This window comes from Chiloscyllium plagiosum, unplaced genomic scaffold (genome assembly GCF_037043375.1).
Source record: "Chiloscyllium plagiosum isolate Xiang-an unplaced genomic scaffold, Cpla_swu_hap1 HiC_scaffold_11, whole genome shotgun sequence".
Lineage (NCBI taxonomy): Eukaryota > Metazoa > Chordata > Chondrichthyes > Orectolobiformes > Hemiscylliidae > Chiloscyllium > Chiloscyllium plagiosum.
In genome coordinates this window covers 55,602,556-55,623,544 of record NW_028270149.1, presented here as the reverse complement: position 1 = coordinate 55,623,544, position 20,989 = coordinate 55,602,556, and positions in this window count along the sequence as shown.

Sequence of the window (20,989 nt, the reverse complement as noted above, 5' to 3'; positions counted from 1 at the left end):
AGCAGTGAGGAGGGAAGGATCAATATAGAAGAAGCCATATACATTGAGCTAAGAAGCAAAAAATCAAGTTTGCTGTGGACCACCAAACAGTTAGATGGACAGAGATTAGCACATCTATTGGCAAACCTCTGAGGAGTGTGAAATCAATTGGGCTGTAATAGGGATTTTAACTAACCCAATGTCTGAAAAGAACTGAGACAGCAGAACTCTTGGAATGCATTTGCAAGAACATCTTTGGCTGATATGTGGCAAGACTAACAAAAAATATGCAAGTCTGGAATTAGTTTCAGGAAATGAAATTGGGCATATGAAAGGAGTGGCAATGGACGAACGTTTTGTTGGGAATATTCATAGTACTGTTTGTTTTAATATAATTTAGGAAAAGGGCAAGTTTAGAACAGGAGTTTGAGTTCTAAATGCGGCAAGGCCAATTATGCTTAAACTGGCCTGAAAACAGTTATTTGGTAAATCAAAGTCAGAGTGTCAATTGAAGGGGAGATTGAAGGTGTTCAATTAAATCTGTTCCCTCAAAGAAAATAAATAGATCAGACAAACCTACGGCCTTGGAAATGGCAAGGAGCTTACAGGTTAAGGTGAGATAGAAATGAAAGCTTTTTCTTGACATTGAGATCTTATTACTACAGGAAACCATGAAGGGATTAAAAGTGAGAGGTGAAATCAATGAAGAAATTAGAAAAGCAAGCAGGTGTGCAATGTTCCCTTAGGGAGGACACTCCTGATGTCATCACCATATTGTGGCAATATGGCCTAATGGCATAAAGCTTGCAGTCTAAAGCTTACTGTGTTCTGTCTAATTCAGTTTCCTTTGCAATGGCTTTTTAATTAGGTGTTTCTATAGGCAGAGTCTTTTAGGGGAGCTGAGCAACATGGGTTATGGCGAGTTTTGTATTAGGACCAGATGAGAAGTTGATCTCAATATCAAGACTATCTTACTCCACCTTTTCGAGCTTTTCACAATTGGAGTGGTGAGATTCCTGACAAGAAGCAGTAAATTGCCAACTGATGGTAATTAAGGCTTGTTAAACACTTTTTTGACAGCCCAGCTCACCTCATTAATATACAGCTATCTATCTTACTAAACTAGCCAAACAAGCCAGAGACCTCTGGGGGAGAACCTGGATGACCTTTGTGTTGGTCACCTTGGCAGTGACATCTCAGGGCGTGCTTCATGGGCACTGAACACATGGACTCATCAGCAGACATCAGCATCCAACATGTACCAGACTTTAAGAACCCTCATGGCACATTTGTAACCCATTTACAGGATGCAGCTCAGAGACCCACACCCTGGATTGGACCACACTACATCTAGAGGCTCTTCACTTGCTGTTGTAGTGTGTAGCCACACTGAACCGACCCAGTATCTCACGCCTTTACATTGTCTTGCCTTGCCATTTTGAGCTTCAACCACTCAGCCAGAGATACCAGGCTATTATTATTTTTGCCTTACTTTGCTGTTTGACGTTGTCACTAAGGAAGGAAGTTTGTCAGCAAACCTCAGTGAAGGGGATAGCCTTTGCTCAGGGATCATGCACACTAAGTCAAGAGCAGTCTCTGATACCAATTCAGGGTTTGGATACCAGTCCAGCAGTTTTGGAAACTGTTATGCAGAGCCTGCAAGAGATGAGCAGATGGGGGACATTATCCTGATGAAATCCATTCAATGCCTATAAAGCTCCCTGTAGGGGTTGGACTGGACTGTGGTCTGCAGCCAATCTTCTAACAACTTCAGTTGACCAGCTAAACTTGACCTCAATGAGTTTATTATTGATGAAAATGAAAGCGATTCATCAACAAGAATTTCTGATCCTTGACAATTCTAGCTACAAGAATGAGGTGCTTAATCAGTTTTATTTGAAGCCTTGATCTTCACAAGAAGTGAGCATCATGCAATGTAGTATTTCCTCACAAATATGATCAGAATAAATTTGAAGAGCATGTTAAAAGTCATTGAAAGGTGTATCCCATTTGCAAAGAACAATTTCTTCCAAACTGTGACCGACATGCATTTGAAAAACATGTCATGATACTTTTGAAAGTGTTCAGAGTTTTGATTAAATTACGAAGCCTATTTAACTTCCTTTAATGTTGAAAATAACTACTTGAAGTTACTAATGTAGTCAGTACACCATGTATTATTGAAGAGCACCTTTAATACTGACGAAAAAATTGTTTTGCAATCTTTAAAAACATTATCATTCTCATGTAGAGAATGCATCATATAAAGGTTATGTAAAATCATTATCAGAGGTTACTGATATAAATAGTTGCACTACAGAACAACAAACATATTTTGTTGGAACACTATCTGCAATGCATCACTGGTAATCCTAAAATTGATTGTACAGAGCATAAAGCAAAAGTATTTTCCCTGCATATATTCTATTATGGATTCTAAACTGTATGGTGTTTCACCCTTCAAAACTTGAGATAATTTACAGATATTTAGATGATCATTTGAACTTTAACAAGTTTAAACACATCTGAAATCCCAAGTTTGAATTCATTCTAACACCATACAAGTATACAAAATAAAGAGTGTACTTCTGGACAATAGTACCTGAATATATATCCTGTAAAATATCATATTATGATTTAAATTATTAACTAAATTTTTACATGTCTGTATAATTGTTGAATTGGCAATAAGTGCCTATGTTCGATGATGTATATCTGTTTCAGATTTCTTTTGAGAAAGAAGGTTGTCATCTTACAGTGCGCCAAACTACCACTTTGTCCGCTGGTTTGATGGTGAGGTTGGGGTTGGAGCAGAGGGAGTGGGATCTCCCACCCACAGCTTCCAACTTAATAGTTCAGGAACCCCACACCTGATTCTATCTACTATGCAGTATACATTTAAGGAACATGCTCATGATATTGTCATATCATGTTATTATCATGTGACCTAATCATATAAAGTTCACATTCTTCATTTTATTGAGCTTTGTTCTGTTACATGGTGACATGCTGAGGGAAGTGAGGTACGCTACATCTGAATTGCTTAGCTCAGGCCCTGGTACACAAGATTGTAATGGCGTCAGTACTATATGACCCATAGATCAAATACCATATTATGCTGGTATTAAAAAATCAGAGTAAACCCAATGGGCAGATGTAGCTATGGTTCTTACTGTATATTTTTGGTTCCAATTTTCATTCCCAAGTTGGGGCCACAGAATTGGGAGAAATCCAGGCTCTACAAACCTGACCTATAGAATGAGTTACTTTTAAGACTTTCTGTCCAGCAGAGAGCTGGATTATGAATTAGGCCAGGCGAACCAGGAAGAGTCTGAGAGACCGCTGAGTTTAACTTCCGAGGACATCTTCGCCTGCCTTCAACACACCCCGGGGTAAAAACAATGACTGCAGATGCTGGAAACCAGATTCTGGATCAGTGGTGCTGGAAGAACACAGCAATTCAGGCAGCATCCGAGGACAGGCAAAATCGACGTTTCGGGCAAAAGCCCTTCATCAGGAATAAAGGCAGAGAGCCTGAAGCGTGGAGAGATAAGCTAGAGGAGGGTGGGGGTGGGGAGAGAGTAGCATAGAGTACAATAGGTCAGTGGGGAAGGAGATGAAGGTGATAGGTCAGGGAGGAGAGGGTGGAGTGGATAGGTGGAGAAGGAGCTGGGCAGGTCGGACAAGTCCGGACAAGTCAGGGGATCGAGTTGCTGGAGGTTAGAAACTAGGATGAGGTGGGGGAAGGGGAAATGAGGAAACTGTTGAAATCCACATTGATGCCCTGGGGTTGAAGTGTTCCGAGGCGGAAGATGAGGCGTTCTTCCTCCAGGCGTCTGGTGTGAGGGAGCGGCGGTGGAGGAGGCCCAGCACCTCCATATCCTCGGCAGAGTGGGAGGGGGAGTTGAAATGTTGAGCCACGGGGCGATTTGGTTGATTGGTGCGGGTGTCTCGGAGATGTTCCCTAAAGCGCTCTGCTAGGAGGCGCCCAGTCTCCCCAATTTAGAGGAGACCGCATCGGGAGCAACGGGTACAATAGATGATATTAGTGGATGTGCAGGTAAAACTTTGATGGATGTGGAAGGCTCCTTTAGGGCCTTGGATGGAGGTGAGGGAGGAGGTGTGGGCACAGGTTTTACAGTTCCTGCGGTGGCAGGGGAAAGTCCCAGGATGGGAGGGTGGGTCGTAGGGGGGCGTGGACCTGACCAGGTAGTCACGGAGGGAACGGTCTTTGCGGAAGGCGGAGAGGGGTGGGGAGGGAAATATATCCCTGGTGGTGGGGTCTGTTTGGAAGTGGCGGAAATGTCGGCGGATGATTTGGTTTATGCGAAGGTTGGTAGGGTGGAAGGTGAGCACCAGGGGCGTTCTGTCCTTGTTGCGGTTGGAGGGGTTGGGTCTGAGGGCGGTGGTGCGGGATGTGGATGAGATGCGTTGGAGGGCATCTTTAACCACGTGGGAAGGGAAATTGCGGTCTCTAAAGAAGGAGGCCATCTGGTTTGTTCTATGGTGGAACTGCTCCTCCTGGGAGCAGATACGGCGGAGGCGGAGGAATTGGGAATACGGGATGGCATTTTTGCAAGAGGTAGGGTGGGAAGAGGTGTAATCCAGGTAGCTGTGGGAGTCGGGTTTGTAGAAAATGTCAGTGTCAAGTCGGTCGTCACTGATGGAGATGGAGAGGTCCAGGAAGGGGAGGGAGGTGTCAGAGATGGTCCAGGTAAATTTAAGGTCAGGGTGGAATGTGTTGGTGAAGTTGATGAATTGCTCAACCTCCTCGCGGGAGCACGAGGTGGCGCCAATGCAGTCATCAATGTAGCGGAGGAAGAGGTGGGGAGTGGTGCCGGTGTAATTACGGAAGATCAACTGCTCTACGTAGCCAATAAAGAGACAGGCATAGCTGGGGCCCATACGTGTGCCCATGGCTACCCCTTTGGTCTGGAGGAAGTGGGAGGATTCAAAGGAGAAATTGTTAAGGGTGAGGACCAGTTCGGTCAAACGAATGAGAGTGTCAGTGGAGGGGTACTGTTGGGAACGTCTGGAGAGGAAAAAACGGAGGGCTTGGAGGCCCTGGTCATGGCGGATGGAGGTGTAGAGGGATTGGATATCCATGGTGAAGATGAGGCGTTGGGGGCCGGGGAAACGGAAGTCTTGGAGGAGGTGGAGGGCGTGGGTGGTGTCTTGAACGTATGTGGGGGGTTCCTGGACTAGGGGGGATAGGACAGTGTCGAGGTAGGTAGAGATGAGTTCAGTGGGGCAGGAGCATCCAACGCGCAGCCCTCCAATCCCTCTGCTCCAATCCTGACCTTACCATCAAGCCAGCGGACAAAGGGGGCGCAGTGGTAGTCTGGCGCACTGACCTCTACATCGCTGAAGCCAAACGACAACTCGAGGACACCTCTTCCTACCGCCCCCTTGACCATGACCCCACCCCCCATCACCAAACCATCATCTCCCAGACCACACAGAACCTCATCACCTCAGGAGATCTCCCACCCACAGCTTCCAACCTCATAGTCCGGGAACCCCGCACTGCCCGGTTCTACCTCCTTCCCAAGATCCACAAGCCTGACCACCCTCGCCGACCCATTGTCTCAGCATGCTCCTGCCCCACTGAACTCATCTCTACCTACCTCGACACTGTCCTATCCCCCCTAGTCCAGGAACTCCCCACATACGTTCAAGACACCACCCACGCCCTAACCTCCAGCAACTCGATCCCCTGACTTGTCCGGACTTGTCCGACCTGCCCAGCTCCTTTTCCACCTATCCACGCCACCCTCTCCTCCCTGACCTATCACCTTCATCTCCTTCCCCACTGACCTATTGTACTCTATGCTACTCTCTCCCCACCCCCACCCTCCTCTAGCTTATCTCTCCACGCTTCAGGCTCTCTGCCTTTATTCCTGATGAAGGGCTTTTTGCCCGAAACGTCGATTTTGCCTGTCCTCGGATGCTGCCTGAATTGCTGTGCTCTTCCAGCACCACTGATCCAGAATCTGGTTTCCAGCATCTGCAGTCATTGTTTTTACCTCGTGATTTTAACCCTACTGCGAATCCTCTTGCAAGGATGCCTGCCTTGAAGAAGTTTTCCTCCTCTCTCTACAAGAATCTCAGGGAGTCTCTCTCCCACTGCAATTCCCAAGTCATTTCCTCAGCCCTGAAGCTCTTCAACCATGTCCTGAAACAAACTCGCTATCACAGCCACATTTGCTTCCTCAGTGCCTGTCTCCGTAACCAACTCATCCCACACGGACTCCGGACCACCTTTAAACCAGCAGAGTTCGGACCCGAACAGGACAAACAGTACAGACTACAGATTCAAAAACACCAGCAACGGTTCTCCATCAAGATCCTCCGCTCCACGCTTGCAGCAATGCGCCGGTACCTAACCTCTCTACAGTCTGCCCTGCCTCAGCTGAGGGCCACACTCTCTCAGAATTGCAAAGGACCCACTCTGTACTACATCCTCAGGAGAATTCATACTCTCAACAAACAGTATTTCAATTCCATCTCAAACATCAAAAACTGTAAGTACAACAAACTTTTATCTACCCACCTCCAGAACCAGCGCTCCTCGAACATTCCAGAAGATTCCCCTGGCCTCGGAAACGCCATTAGCCATGCGGCTGATGCAGCTACCACCCCCACGCTGATTGATGATGTCACTTCTGCCCCCATCATGGCCACTCCCACAGCCACTTCCGGCCCTCACATCATCGCCGATGCCACACGCTCAGTGACTTCCGCCACCCCTACTGCCGTATCTGCCACCACGTCCGTCCCCACCAACGCCACTCACCTGCATTCTGCTGACATGCCCCCCACAGACCCCACTGTCACTATCCCCACCCCCCAGAACCCCGAGGGGAACATCACCCCTGCTCATGACTCTACCCCCATTCCCCCCACCATCACACCCACTCCAGGTACTGGCTCCGACCCCACTCCCAGCTCTATACCCACACCAGCTCCCAGCTCCCAGCCCTGCCGAGTTTTCACCATCCCCCCAGACCTCCCCCTCACTGAGGACGAACGATCAGTCCTCAGCAAAGGACTCACCTTTGTCCCCCTCCGTCCACGCATCAATGAATTTAATACACGCCGTGACATCGAACAATTCTTCCGTCGCCTCCGCCTCCGAGCTTACTTTCACAATCAGGACGCCCGCCCACCTTCCGAGGACCCCTTCGCCCACCTCCAACACAATGCATCCACCTGGACACCCCGTGCTGGCCTATTACCTGCCCTCGACCTCTTCATTTCCAACTGCCGCCGGGACATTAACCGCCTCAACCTGTCGACCCACCTACCCCACTCCAACCTCTCACCCTCACAACGCGCAGCCCTCCAATCCGTCTGCTCCAATCCTGACTTCACCATCAAGCCAGCGGACAAAGGGGGCGCAGTGGTAGTCTGGCGCACTGACCTCTACATCGCTGAAGCCAAACGACAACACGAGGACACCTCTTCCTACCGCCCCCTTGACCATGACCCCACCCCCCATCACCAAACCATCATCTTCCAGACCATACAGAACCTCATCACCTCAGGAGATCACCCACCCACAGCTTCCAACCTCATAGTCCAGGAACCCCGCACTGCCCGGTTCTACCTCCTTCCCAAGATCCACAAGCCTGACCACCCTGACCAATCAACCAAATCGCCCCGTGGCTCAACATTTCAACTCCCCCTCCCACTCTGCCGAGGATATGGAGGTGCTGGGCCTCCTCCACCGCCGCTCCCTCACCACCAGACGCCTGGAGGAAGAACGCCTCATCTTCCGCCTCGGAACACTTCAACCCCAGGGCATCAATGTGGATTTCAACTGTTTCCTCATTTCCCCTTCCCCCACCTCATCCTAGTTTCTAACCTCCAGCAACTCGATCCCCTGACTTGTCCGGACTTGTCCGACCTGCCCAGCTCCTTTTCCACCTATCCACTCCACCCTCTCCTCCCTGACCGATCACCTTCATCTCCTTCCCCACTGACCTATTGTACTCTATGTTACTCTCTCCCCACCCCCACCCTCCTCTAGCTTATCTCTCCACGCTTCAGGCTCTCTGCCTTTATTCCTGATGAAGGGCTTTTGCCCGAAACGTCGATTTTTTGCCTGTCTTCGGATGCTGCCTGAATTGCTGTGCTCTTCCAGCACCACTGATCCAGAATTCAACACACCCCATCCACCGGACACTCCGTGCCGGTCTATTACCTGTCCTTGATCTCTTTATTTCCAACTGCCGCAGAGACATTAACCACCTCAACTTGTCTATCCCCCTCCCCAACTCCAACTTCTCACCCTTACAATGCACAGCCCTCCACTCCCTCTGCTCCAACCCCAATCTCACCATCAAACCAGCGGACAAAGTGGTAGTTTGGCGCACTGACCTCTATATTGCTGAAGCCAGGCGCCAGCTTGAAGACACATCTTCCTACCACCTCTTCGACCACGACCTTACCTCCAATCACCAAACCATCATCTCCCAGACTGTACACAACCTCATCACCTGAGGGGATCTCCCACCTACAGCTTCCAACTTCATAGTTCAGGAACCCCACACCTGATTCTATCTCCTACCTAAGATCCACAAGCCTGACTACCCCAGCTGGCCCATCGTCTCAGCCTGCTCCTGCCCCACTGATTTAATCTCCACCTACCTCGATACTGTCCTATTCCCCCACAACCACCCCGGTCTAGAACCTCCCCACATACGTTTAGGATATCACCCACAACCTCCACCTCCTCCAAGACTTCCATTTCCCGGGCCCCAATGCCTCATCTTCACCATGGACATCCAGTCCTCTACACCTCCATCCACCATGACCAGAGCCTCCAAAGCCTTCCGTTGTTTCTTCTCCCGCCATCCCCTTCCACTGACACTCTCATCTGTTTGGCTGAACTGATCCTCACCCTCAAAAATGTCTCCTTCGAATCCTCCCACTTCCTCCAGGCGAAAGGGGTAGCCATAGGCATCCGCATGTGCCCCAGCTATGACTGTCTCTTTGTCAGCTGCATAGAACAGTCCATCTTCCAGAGTTACACCAGCCCCACTTTTTCCTCCGCTACGTTGATGACTACTTCGGCGCCACCTCGTGCTCCCACAACACCTCCCTCCCATTCCTGGACCTCTCCATCTCCATCAACGATGACCAACTCAACACTGACATTTTCTACAAACCCACCGACTCCCAACAGCTAGCTGGATCACACCTCCTCCCACTGTACCTCCTGCAAAAATGCTATCCCGTATTCCCAATTCCTCCGCCTCTGCCGCATCTGCTCCCAGGAGGACCAGTTCCACCACAGAACACATCAGATGGCCTCCTTCATTAAAGACCGCAATTTCCCCTCCCACGTAGTTGAAGATGCCCTCCAACACATCTCATCTACGTCCCGTACCTCCACCCTTGAGCCCCACCCCTCCAACCGCAACAAGGACAGAAGCCCCTCGATCCTCACCTTCCACCCCACCAACCTCCGTATACATTGCATCATTCTCCACCATTTCCGCCACCTACAATCGGACCTCACCACTAGGGATATATTTCCCTCCCCTCCCCTAACCGCTTTCCGCTAAGACTGTTCCCACCGTGACTACTTGGTCAGGTCCACGCCCCCTAACAACTCACCCTCCCCTCCTGGCACCTTCACCTGCCACCACAGGAATTGCAAAACCTGCACCCACACCGTCCCCCCCATCACTTCCGTCCAAGGCCCCAAAGGAGCCTTTCACATCCATCAAAGTTTCACCTGCACTTCCACACATGTCATTTATTATATCCGTTGCTCTTGATGCGGTCTCCTCTACATTGGGGAGACCGGACGCCTTCTTGCAGAGTCCTTCAGAAAACATCTCCAGGACACCCGCACCAATCAACCCCACTGCCCTGTGGCCAAACATTTCAACTCCCCCTCCCACTCTGCCGAGGACATGCAGGTCCTGGGCCTCCTCCATCGCCACTCCCTCACCATCCAACACCTGGAGGAATTATGCCTCATCTTCCATATCAGGTCTTTCCAACCCCAGGGCATCAATGTGGACTTCACCAGTTTCCTCATTTTCTCTCCCCCCCACCTTACCCCAGTTCCAACGTTCACCAGACCCGAAGCTTAACTCTGATTTTATTCATAGATAGTGCCAGCTGAGCTTTTCCAGCAATTTCTGTTTTTGTTTCTGATTTACAGCATCTGCAGTTCTTTTGATTTAGTGAAAAAAATTTAAATTGTGTTTTAGAGAATTTTCTTAATCAGAATATTTCTGGCTCAATAAGGCAAGGTTCTTAAGAATGAATTGGGTCAAATTGGTCAAGTTTCAGGAGGAAACATTTAGTGAATAGTAATCATAATACATAGGTTTTAGATAGTCTAAAGAAGAAGGAGCAATCTGGAGTAAAAAGACCTAATGGAAGCAGGGCGAATTTCAGGTATTTGCAATAAGAGTCTCTCATATAATGTGGAATCACAGATGGCAGGAAAATATATGTCCATTGTGAGAAAAATATTATGACGCAGCGGTGAACTCTTTTGCTAATTAAACCAAACACACAGAAAAGCACACCATGCCTCATAATCTGTTAAAGTATGACTGACAGAGAACTCCCTAAATTACACTATTTAAAGAAAAAAATATCAATTTTATTCTTTAACTCTAAAAGTGAACATTAAACAACAACTATTTACAACTCTAGGCCTCCTTTCTCTTAAAGGTTTGTTATCTACCTCTAACTCTATTACAATATACTGATCAAATAAAAGCCCCTATTAAAATTATATCAACTTAATTTTAAAAACCAGACAGCAGCTGTTGTTCTTGGTGTTAGTCTTCTTCTGGTAGTAGATCTCCCTGGGTCATCTTTGAGCTTTTGCTGCAAAGATGTTTCATATGAAAGAGGTACCTTTGATGGAGGGTGTTTCGAATAACAGTTTCTCTCTAGATGGCAATTTGTCTCTCTCTCTCTCTCGCTCTCTCTCTCTGGCTAACTCTCAAAATGCCGGATTTTATTTACCCCAAACATCGATTGTCTCATTGGTTCGATGTTGTCAAAACAGTAAAATTCAAATTTGATTGGGTTTTAGTACCCTGGGGGTGGTCAAAACAACTGAGGTCTCTGGCTTACAGCCAAATGTTACATATTTTCAATTTTCCAGTAATCTCTGACACTGCTAGTCAATTACATGACAGTTGCCTGCAAACTCTCACTGCCAAAACAGCCTTAACTCTCTGTTAAAGGTACAGTGTACACCTTCAACTTCATAACGCCTCATCTCTTAAGAAAGAAAATGAACCATCATAATGAAAAGATGATTTCATTTTTTCTCTAATTCTTAACCCCATTACCATAAAATACTCTGACTCAGTTCGATGATATCTTCTTTGAGCATCACCTCCACTTCCTTCTGGACCTGTGTTGTTTTAAAATGATTAAATCTGTCAGGGTGTTTGTTTTATCAGAACAGCTTTCCCTACTTCCACCTCATGCACAATCCTCCCCATCTTATTCCTGCATATGACCTCATACTGCTGTAAAAACCTTTCAACTGTGTTCTTTGCTTCTGAGGCAGCTAGTTCATAAACCTATTCCAATCTTCAAGGACTTCCTCGTTGTTTAAGATATTTTGAGGCACATCAAACTCCACAACATCTGGACTTGATTTCTCACTCTGCAGGGCAGTAACTAACACCTGCTTCTCCAGGTCCATCTCTCCATTATAATAAGGTTCCAACATATTCACATGACATACCTGATATACTTTTTCCTATCCAGTATCTTTACCAGATAGTTTACCTGACTCAACTTTTTATCAATTTGAAAGGTACCAATAAACCTGGCTTTGAAGGGATCTCCTACCACTGGTAATAGTACTAATATGTCATCCACACGGGAAAATGTCTGAATTTCGGAGTTTTTATCTGCCACCTGCTTCATTCTATGCTGTGCCCTCTTCAGGTGCTGTTTAGCTAACTCACCTATCCAGTTTAATCTCACCCTCACTTCTGATACATAATCTAAGTGTGAGATCTCAGGCTTCGGTCCTGTCAATTTCACTTTAATTAATTTCAGAGGGCCTCTCACTTGATGTCCAAATATTAACTCAAAGGGAGTAAACTGAGTAGATTCATTTGGGGCATTTCTAATGGCAAACAATACGAATGGGATACTTTATCCCTATCATTCAGGCAATCCTGACAGTATGCTCTTAATATGGTTTTCAGGGTCTGCTGCCACCTTTCCAAAGCTCGCTGGGATTCAGGATAATACACACTTGATTTCAATTGCTGTATACCTAAGCTATCCATGACTTCTCTAAACAGCCTAGCAGTAAAAGTAGACTGTTGGTCTGACTGAATCTCTCTGGGTAGCCCATATTGCATGAAGGAAGCTACGAACTCCTCTACCAACCTTTTTGCCTTAATACTCCGTAATGGAATTCCCTCCAGAAATCTGGTAGACACACCCATTATAGTTAGCAAGTACTGGTTTCCACTTTTAGTTTTAGAGAGAGGACCTACACAATCAATCATAACCAATGGAAAAGTTCTTTGCATGTGGGAATTGTCAACAAAGGTGGTGGTGGTGTCACTGCCTGTGGCTTACCTGCCATTTGGCATGTATGACATGTACAGCAAAAGTTAACCACATCTGTATGCATTCCAGGCCAATAGAAATGTTTTTATACCTTAGCCTGAGTCTTCCGTACATCTAAGTGACTTCCTTCTGGTAATTCTTGTGCTACCCGTAACAGTTCCTGTCTCTATGCTACCGGCAACTGGTGCACTTTTGCCAATTTCTCCTCTGCTCTAACCTGCCATGGTCTACATTTTCATCTTTGGATTCTATCCTTAAGATAATAACCCTCAGGAATATTCTCTGACTCCTTTTCTGCATATGTATCTTTTATTGTTTCATCTTTCTTAGAGAAGTCCATTAGCCTTTCAGGACTAAACACTTCTGTCTGACCCTCTGCCTGTTCAGGTTTTTCCTGCATCATTACATCAAACAGGGTATCTGCTAACTGAACGTAATCTCCTTCATCTTTCTCTTTAGTTTTTGCTTCGTGCTGTGACTTATGATAGTGGGATCTTGCTACTACACAGTCTGGGAAAATTCCACAGTATTTTTCTTATAATTCCTCAGTTCCCTAGTCTTCCTTTGGCTTCTCCACAACAAGGGGTGTCACTCCAACCTTGGATCCTGCTAAATCGTTCTCAAGATCAAACTGTATTCCTGGAACTGACACTCCGTCAATCACTCCCACTGTTACTTCCCCAATCTTGAGTTGTTATCCAACCTGATTTTACATAGAGGAATGCTAAATTTCTGTCCATCTATCCCACAAATTACCACTCTCTCAAGTAACAGGTCAGAAAGAGTTCATCTGTTCCTGTTAGAGACTGGTTAGATCCTGTATCTCTCAAAATTACGACTTCTTTCCCTTCTATCCCTGTTCTTTCTGAGTAAAGTTTATGCACAGAGGAGAATTCTTTATAGAGATCAGGCACTAACTCCAAACCCAGCCCTTGCCTCGGCTGTGCATTTCCTGCAGCCCTTTGACTTTTGGGGTTTCCTTTACTATTTCCACGAATGCCACTGGCTTAGCTTCTTTTATCACATCTTTTCCCACAGTGCCTTTCTTTAATGACCAGCACTGTGACTTTATGTATCCCACTTTACCACAGTGGAAACACCTGAGGCTTTTCACCTCCTTTCCACCCTATTGGGTTTCTTTTTTAATCTGTGGTAAACAATTACCACTGATCTCTACTCTTGTGGTGTAGGATTTCTCCTTCTCCCAATTTCTATCTGTCACTGGATGAAATTCTTGCTGGAATCTAAGCTTTGCCTTATGCACCAATGTATATTCATCTGCCACCTCAGCTGCTCTTCTCACTTCTTGAATTTTCTGTTCATCGACATGAATTCTTATGATCTCTGGAAGTGAGTTTTTAAACTCCTCCAGCAGAATAAACTCTCTTAGAGCCTCATAAGCCTTATCTATTTTAAGGCCCACACCAATCTATCAAAATTACAATGTTTAATTCTTTCGAACTGAGCATAAGTCTGACCTGTTCCTCCTTTATGCTTCTGAACCACAGTCTATATGCTTCTGGTACCAATTTATAAGCACTCAAAACAGCCTGTTTAACCTCTTCATAATCTCTTGACTCCTCATCTGACAATGCTGCAAATACCTTACTAGCTTTGCTGACCAGCTTAGTCTGAACTAGCATTACCTACAGTCCTCTGACCACTCCATCTAACTAGCCAATTTTTCAAATGAAATAAACAAGGATTTGACATTTTCTCATCAAAATGTGGCAGTTTTTTAACATATATAAACATGTCACTACATTCTCTCTTCATCGCCGTCCTGTTAACTTTGACTTTCCTGACTAAATTGCAACTTCTGAAGTTCAAATTCTCTCCTTTTCTCTTTTTTCTCTTTTCCGTTCTTTTCTCTCTCTCTTTGCTCAGCTAAGAACTTTCTCTCTCTTTCTTTTTCCTCTCTCTCTCTGTTTATCTTCTAACTACATTTTTTTCAATTGTAACCTAAGTTCTTTCTTCCTCTATTGCATTTGTCTGTTTCTCTGACACATCTAAGTGTTTGAGTAATTCCCTTACAATTTCAGCTTTACTTTTGTCTTTGGGTTAAACCCAAATCTAACCTCTTTGCTATTTCTAAAAGTATGGTCCTTTTCTGTCCTTCTAAACTTGCTTGACAATTTTGGGAATCATCTTCAAACCCCAGAACCTCTTTAGCAATCTTAAGAGCCATTTCTCTCACTTCTAATTTAACAAACCATAAATAACTAAGATTAAACAAATTGTCTCACCTAAGTTTTATTTAAAGATCTAGGACACTAATCGGCAAGTGTTTAAATATGCTGAGATCCTTTGTACCCCAAATTCATTCAAATCTGTCCAAATCTCAGACGGAACTGTATAAACCTGTCCAAATCACAGACCTGTGCCCCCAAACTGTTACGGCACGGCAGTGAATCCTTATGCTAATCAAATCAAATACCCAGAAAAGCTCACCTCGCCTTGTAATCTGTTAAAGTATTACCGACAGAGAACTCCCTGAATTACACTATTTAAAGAAAAAATATAAATTTTATTCTTTAACTCTAAAAGTGAACATTAAACAACAACTACTTTCAACTCTAGGCCTCCTTTCTCTTCAACGTTTGTTGTCTACCTCCCACTCTATAACAATATACTAATCCAAAAAAAGCCCCTATTAAAATTACGTCAACTTAATTTTCAAAACCAGACAGTGGCTGTTGTCATCAGCATCTGTTTTCTTCTGGCTGTAGACCTCCCTCAGTCATCTTCACTCTTTTGCTGCAAAGATGTTTCATATGAAAGAGGTACCTTGGATAGAGGTTGTTGTGAATAACAATCTCTCTCTAGATGGCAGTTTGTCGCTCTCTCTGGCTAACTCTCAAAATACCAGTTTTTATATTTCCCAAATATCGGATCATCTCATTGGTTCGATGTTGTCAAAATAGCAAAATTCAAATTTGATTGGGTTTAGTATCCTGGGGCATAATTTAAACTCAGTGGTTAAATTCAAATAGTGGTCAAAACAACTGAGGTATCTGGTTTGTAGCCAAATGTTACATATTTTCAATTTTCCAGTATACACTAAGACTACTAGTCAGTCGCATGACAGTTGCCTGCCAACTCTCACTGCTAAAACAGCCTTAACTCTTTCTTAAAAGTACAGTACATGATACACCTTCAACTTCATAACAAGAGGAAAGTGAACAAAGGTCAGAGCTGTCTGGATGATGAAAGATACAGACAGTAAGAAGAAGGACTGTATGACAAGTTTGTAGTGATCTTAATGAGGTCAGCCAGGTGTACCTCATAGAATGTGAGTTTCCTGACTGGGGTTATTAATGTGGATCAACCAGGGAGCTCTGGCTGACAGATAAGAACACAAGTGATAGATATCCTGCTCACTCTGAGATCTGGCTCTGAGGGAGCTGGATTTGTGTCAAGGACACTCTACTTGTAAATAACGGGTGACTTGGTGACATGATACTGACCTCTATGAAGTCATTTCAAAGTTGATCTTGTAAATTAGATAATTCAAGAGTCGTAAGAAGAAATGTGAGGCCACCATATCCCTGCTTCATTTTGGAGTTCACTGGTGATCTAGTTAAGTGCACAACTTGTTAAACTTCTTTGTGTGCCCATGACATCTTAAAGGGACCTGATTTATGTGGTCTGCATGGGAGCCATTGAGTTGCTGTGCCACTATTCAAGTTAGACAGGATATTGATTGGAGTTCTGGAGAAGAGCCATAGGATTCAAAACATTAACTCTGTCTGACTTCACAGACCTGATACCATATCTTTGCGTTTTTCTGGCACTCTGTTTTTATATTGGAACTTATCTATAGTGTTTTGATTTTATTAGAGCATCCATTGGAATCCATTAGGGACTGAAAAGGAGATTTACCTGTCAAACCAGAGAGTTTGACTGAACAGCCAAATTAGTTTTGCATCTCCTTTTACGAAGATAAATGGCACTCTGTAGTTACAGAGGAAAAGGAAGAGTTAATATACTAGATTAGCTGAAATTGAAGAAGAAGAGGTATTGAAAGACTGCTTGTTATGAACTGAGATGTGAGAGAACTGAAACCCTTTGTTCCATCATTGTACCTTCTTTAGTCAGTGTGATTTTGAAAAGGAAGATGCGTGTGTTTCTTAATCTCTTGAGTGTATGTTCAATTTGAACTAGCAGCGTGTTTTGCATAAGATTAAAGCAAATTACTTACTCACAATCACCCTGGAAATCTAATGTAACTACACTCACACTCATCCCACACACACACAGGTATTTGTGAAAAATGCAATTAAAGAGGATAGTGCACTTTTGCAAATTATAAACAATGAGACAGTTTGTATGTCATGATTAGATTGATTCGGTATAGATCTGATGTAGAAGGCATTCCTTTTTGTTCTTAAATCTTGGTAGGTGAATTCAGGAACTGAAATTATGAATGAAAGTGTGTGAATGAATTAATGTGGTGAATTATCAGCAGGTCAAAAAGGTAGTTGTTTGCCTGAGGATTGGTTTTCTGTACTGGTGCATTAGGCCTCGATGTTGCTGCGTTTGCAAACTGTGTATCTTCAGCTTAGTCAGGTTCATGCAGAGGCAGCCAGCTGATTCAAACCTACCCTAACAAATGGCTGTTTCAAACTTGAATGACCACTGTGAGTCAGGCACGCCCTGAAATAAGTTTCATGCCAAAAGAAAATGAAAAGGAATGCTACGTACAATGCTGACAACCCAAAAGGATGCCACATCCCCCATTATGAACTGGATATCCATGGGATTTTCTAACTTGAGTTCGATCTTTTTAATCAGACTATGCTTCATAGACCAAGCAGTTGTAGCAGCAGTCAGGCATGCTGTAAATGTAATTGTACCAGATTATGAAGGGTTACATAGTGTCAATATTTCAGGCTCATCTGAAGAGGACAAGAAAGATCCCACAAAGAGATGGAAAGTGATGAAAAACAGTTGCAGGTCAGTGTCAACTTTAGAAATAATCACCCAGAATTGATGTCTGCAGGCAAAAGTCACAAAAATGAATAGATCAGTTTGTCAGTAAATGCCATAACAAGGACAGCAAATTTGGCTTTTCAGATGCTGAACTGATGGAGTGGATAATGGACATGGTATCTGCCTGAACACTTACTGAAGCATTCAGATAAGACATCTCAGAAACAAAGAAAGATCATAGCAGGTGGCAGAAAATATGAAGCCATTGTAAGTGGACAGCAGCACCTGCAGGGGTTAGGTGCAGCAAACACAATTAACACTGTAGCCAGGACACAAAGAGCAACCAAGCTGTGTGGTAAGTATGGTCTGTTACAAACCTGTCCTGCATTCCAAGATCTGTGCAAGGTGTTTGATGCAAAAGGATACTGGGTCTGCCTGTTCAAGAAATCTAGGTTCAAAGATACAGCCAGAGGTTTCAACAGAGTGCATCAAGACAGAATACAGACACAGCAGTGTGGCTAGTGCAGCAAAGAATGTGCCATGGACATCCATAAATGTTAGCATGAAACACATAGTTCAAGAACATCAGACTCAACTCAAGGCTTTCCACTGACTAAAATCTTTTGCCACAATCACCACCATTAACTGAAAGAAACCTGGCAAACACTCACTCAAAACCAAGATTGGCATGGGAGCTAGTGCAAATATTCTGCCAATCCAAAAGCTGAAGAATGTGTACCAGCATTGTTTGAACTCAATATTACAACCTATAACTGCTACATTAACTGCACACGGAGCATCGCTTATCCCTTGCATCCACATAGTAATAATGCCATACAGGTTTGGCAATTTCATGTGGAAGCCACCTGATAGACATGAGTGAACTTGCAGTGGCAGAATTACTAGCATGTACAATTCTCAAAATTATGATTATCCATTATAAGATCTTAATAAATAGGAGCAGATAGAAATCATTTGGCTTCTTAAGTCTGCTTCGCCATTCAGTATCTGATCCAGCATTCTACACTTTCACTTCCTAGGTTCACCAATGCTGAATCACCAAGGGTCCAATGGCAGCAGAAGAGATAAAAACAATACAGGCTTTGAATCAGTCCATGATTTACATCTGTTGTACCTGGATATATTCGATGCCATAGAAATTTCCAGAAAGTGATGTGTTCATTTAATAGGAAAGCTTAAGTGTGAACTGGATGATATGGAACACAATATCATGATCTGACATCTGAAACATGGCAGATTTGTGCATTTCTAATTATATGCAGTGATCCTAGGTTGAGGGAAGTCATGTCACCCAACAGAACAATGTAGAAGAGGAACAGGAGCCAGCTAAGGCAAGCATACAATACACCAATTGTGCACAGCAAACATTAAAGAACACAACAAGATGGTGACTGTGATGAAACACCAAGACAACAATCAACACCATGGTAACTTGTCTAAAGACCAAGAGAAATCCAAGGCAAAATCCACAATTCCAAAAGATTGCACCATAGAGTTGTCAAATCACAAAATGATATATGAACACTTAGATTTCATTACTTATAAATTTTCCAATCCTAACTCTATATAATTAATATTGCTATTACCCAATTTTTAAGATAGCATACATCAGCTATCTTTGAAAACAGAAGTTGTATTATCACCCTTAGAGTAATATGCCTTTAAGAACTCAACAAATAAATTCACTAAGTATCTGGTTGTTGTCACTTGACTACAGGTGACAGTCTTTCTACACTTGAGATGCAGGTTGTGTTTGGAGATTACTCTGTGTTGTACATATTAGCATAGCTGTAAATAAATCCACTAAAGGTCTTCAAGAAAACAAAATCCATATTCCTAATTTGTGTGACATATATGTAACACAAAAATATCATTACCAGCATGAGTTGTGCATGATTCTTTGACATAAATAGAACAATTAATGAGAAGGTTGACTTGTGCAGACCTGCTGAAATTTGCCTTCTACCAAACCAAGGTTTATAACATTGCAATGAAAGATGAATGATTTAAATATATATTAAAATATCATTTATTTAGAGGTTGGATTTCAAACTAGTGGCATTTGGTGTTGATTTATTTTTGTTAAAATTAATTATGTCAGTCTTTCTGGAATCATTGTTTTAAACCAGAATGTGTATTGCAAGGACTTTGGAATATTAATGAGAATTCTTTTATATTGTAGAGGCTTATGATGAGAAAAAAGAATTTTAAGCTATTAGCTGTGGCAGAATCTTGATTGAGTAAGTTGTTAAAATTTAATTCAAAAGCTTTTGGATTCAGTTTGAAGGAGACTTGACTGAGGTCAGCAGCAAATGTGATGTCTCTTAGAAAAGGGACATTGTTCAGTGGAGTTCAGAAAATATGTTCATATAATCCCTACTAGGCAGATAGAGGCCATTCAGCTCATTGAGTTTGCGCCGATCCTTCGAGCTTCCCACCCAGACTTATCCTATCCATGCATTTACCATGGCCAATTCACCTAACCTGCACATTTTTGAACTGTGGGAGAAAATCAAAAAACTACACAGACACAAAGAAAACATTCAAAATCCACGTAAACACCCAAGGCTGGTATTGAACCTGCTGTGAGGCAGCAATGCTACTACCATGCCACCCCACCGTTACCTCAGGAAAGACTGTCGTTTGTGAAACATTCAGAACAGAAATGTTTAATGTGAAATATGCATTTGTTATTCAAAACTGAGGAAATCTAAGTTTTTAGCTGCGTGGGTATTCAAAGGAAAAGCTTTGTGGCTCAGAAGACAAGAACTGAAAAGAAACATGTAAGCTAGACCTACAAATTTGATAGGGAAGGAAATAAGTGATGATGTTAGGATGTTGATGCAGTATATTTAGAAATTATTTCAAACTGTGCTAAATTTACACAGCTTGGCTTGTTTTAGTTTATTTCTTTTACGTAATAAGCTTTTGCTTTATTGTTAAAACCAAAGTTGCAGCTTTGTGAGCTCACATTTCAATGAAAGATCACTGTATTAAATTAGAAACAAAAAGAATATGATCGCCCAAACTACATTTCAATCTGGGATGTAGCTTGTCCAGCAGTAATATTAGTTGAGTTTATAACATTGGGGCCTCTGAGGGTTATGGATTCATAGAGATGTACAGCATGGAAACAGACCCTTTGGTCCAACCCATCCATGCCAACCAGATAACCCAACCCAATCTAGTCCCACCTGCCAGCACCCGGCCCATATTCCTCAAACTCTTCCTATTCATATACCCATCCAAATGCCTCTTAAATGTTGCAATTGTACCAGCCTCCACCACATACTCTGGCAGCTCATTCCATACCACCCGCTGCGTGAACAAGTTGCCCCTTAGGTCTCTTTTATATTTTTCCCTTCTCACCTTAAACCTATGCCCTCCAGTTCTGGACTGCCTGACCCCAGGGAAAAGACTTTGGTCTATTTATCCTATCCATGCCCCTCATAATTTTGTAAACCTCTATAAGGTC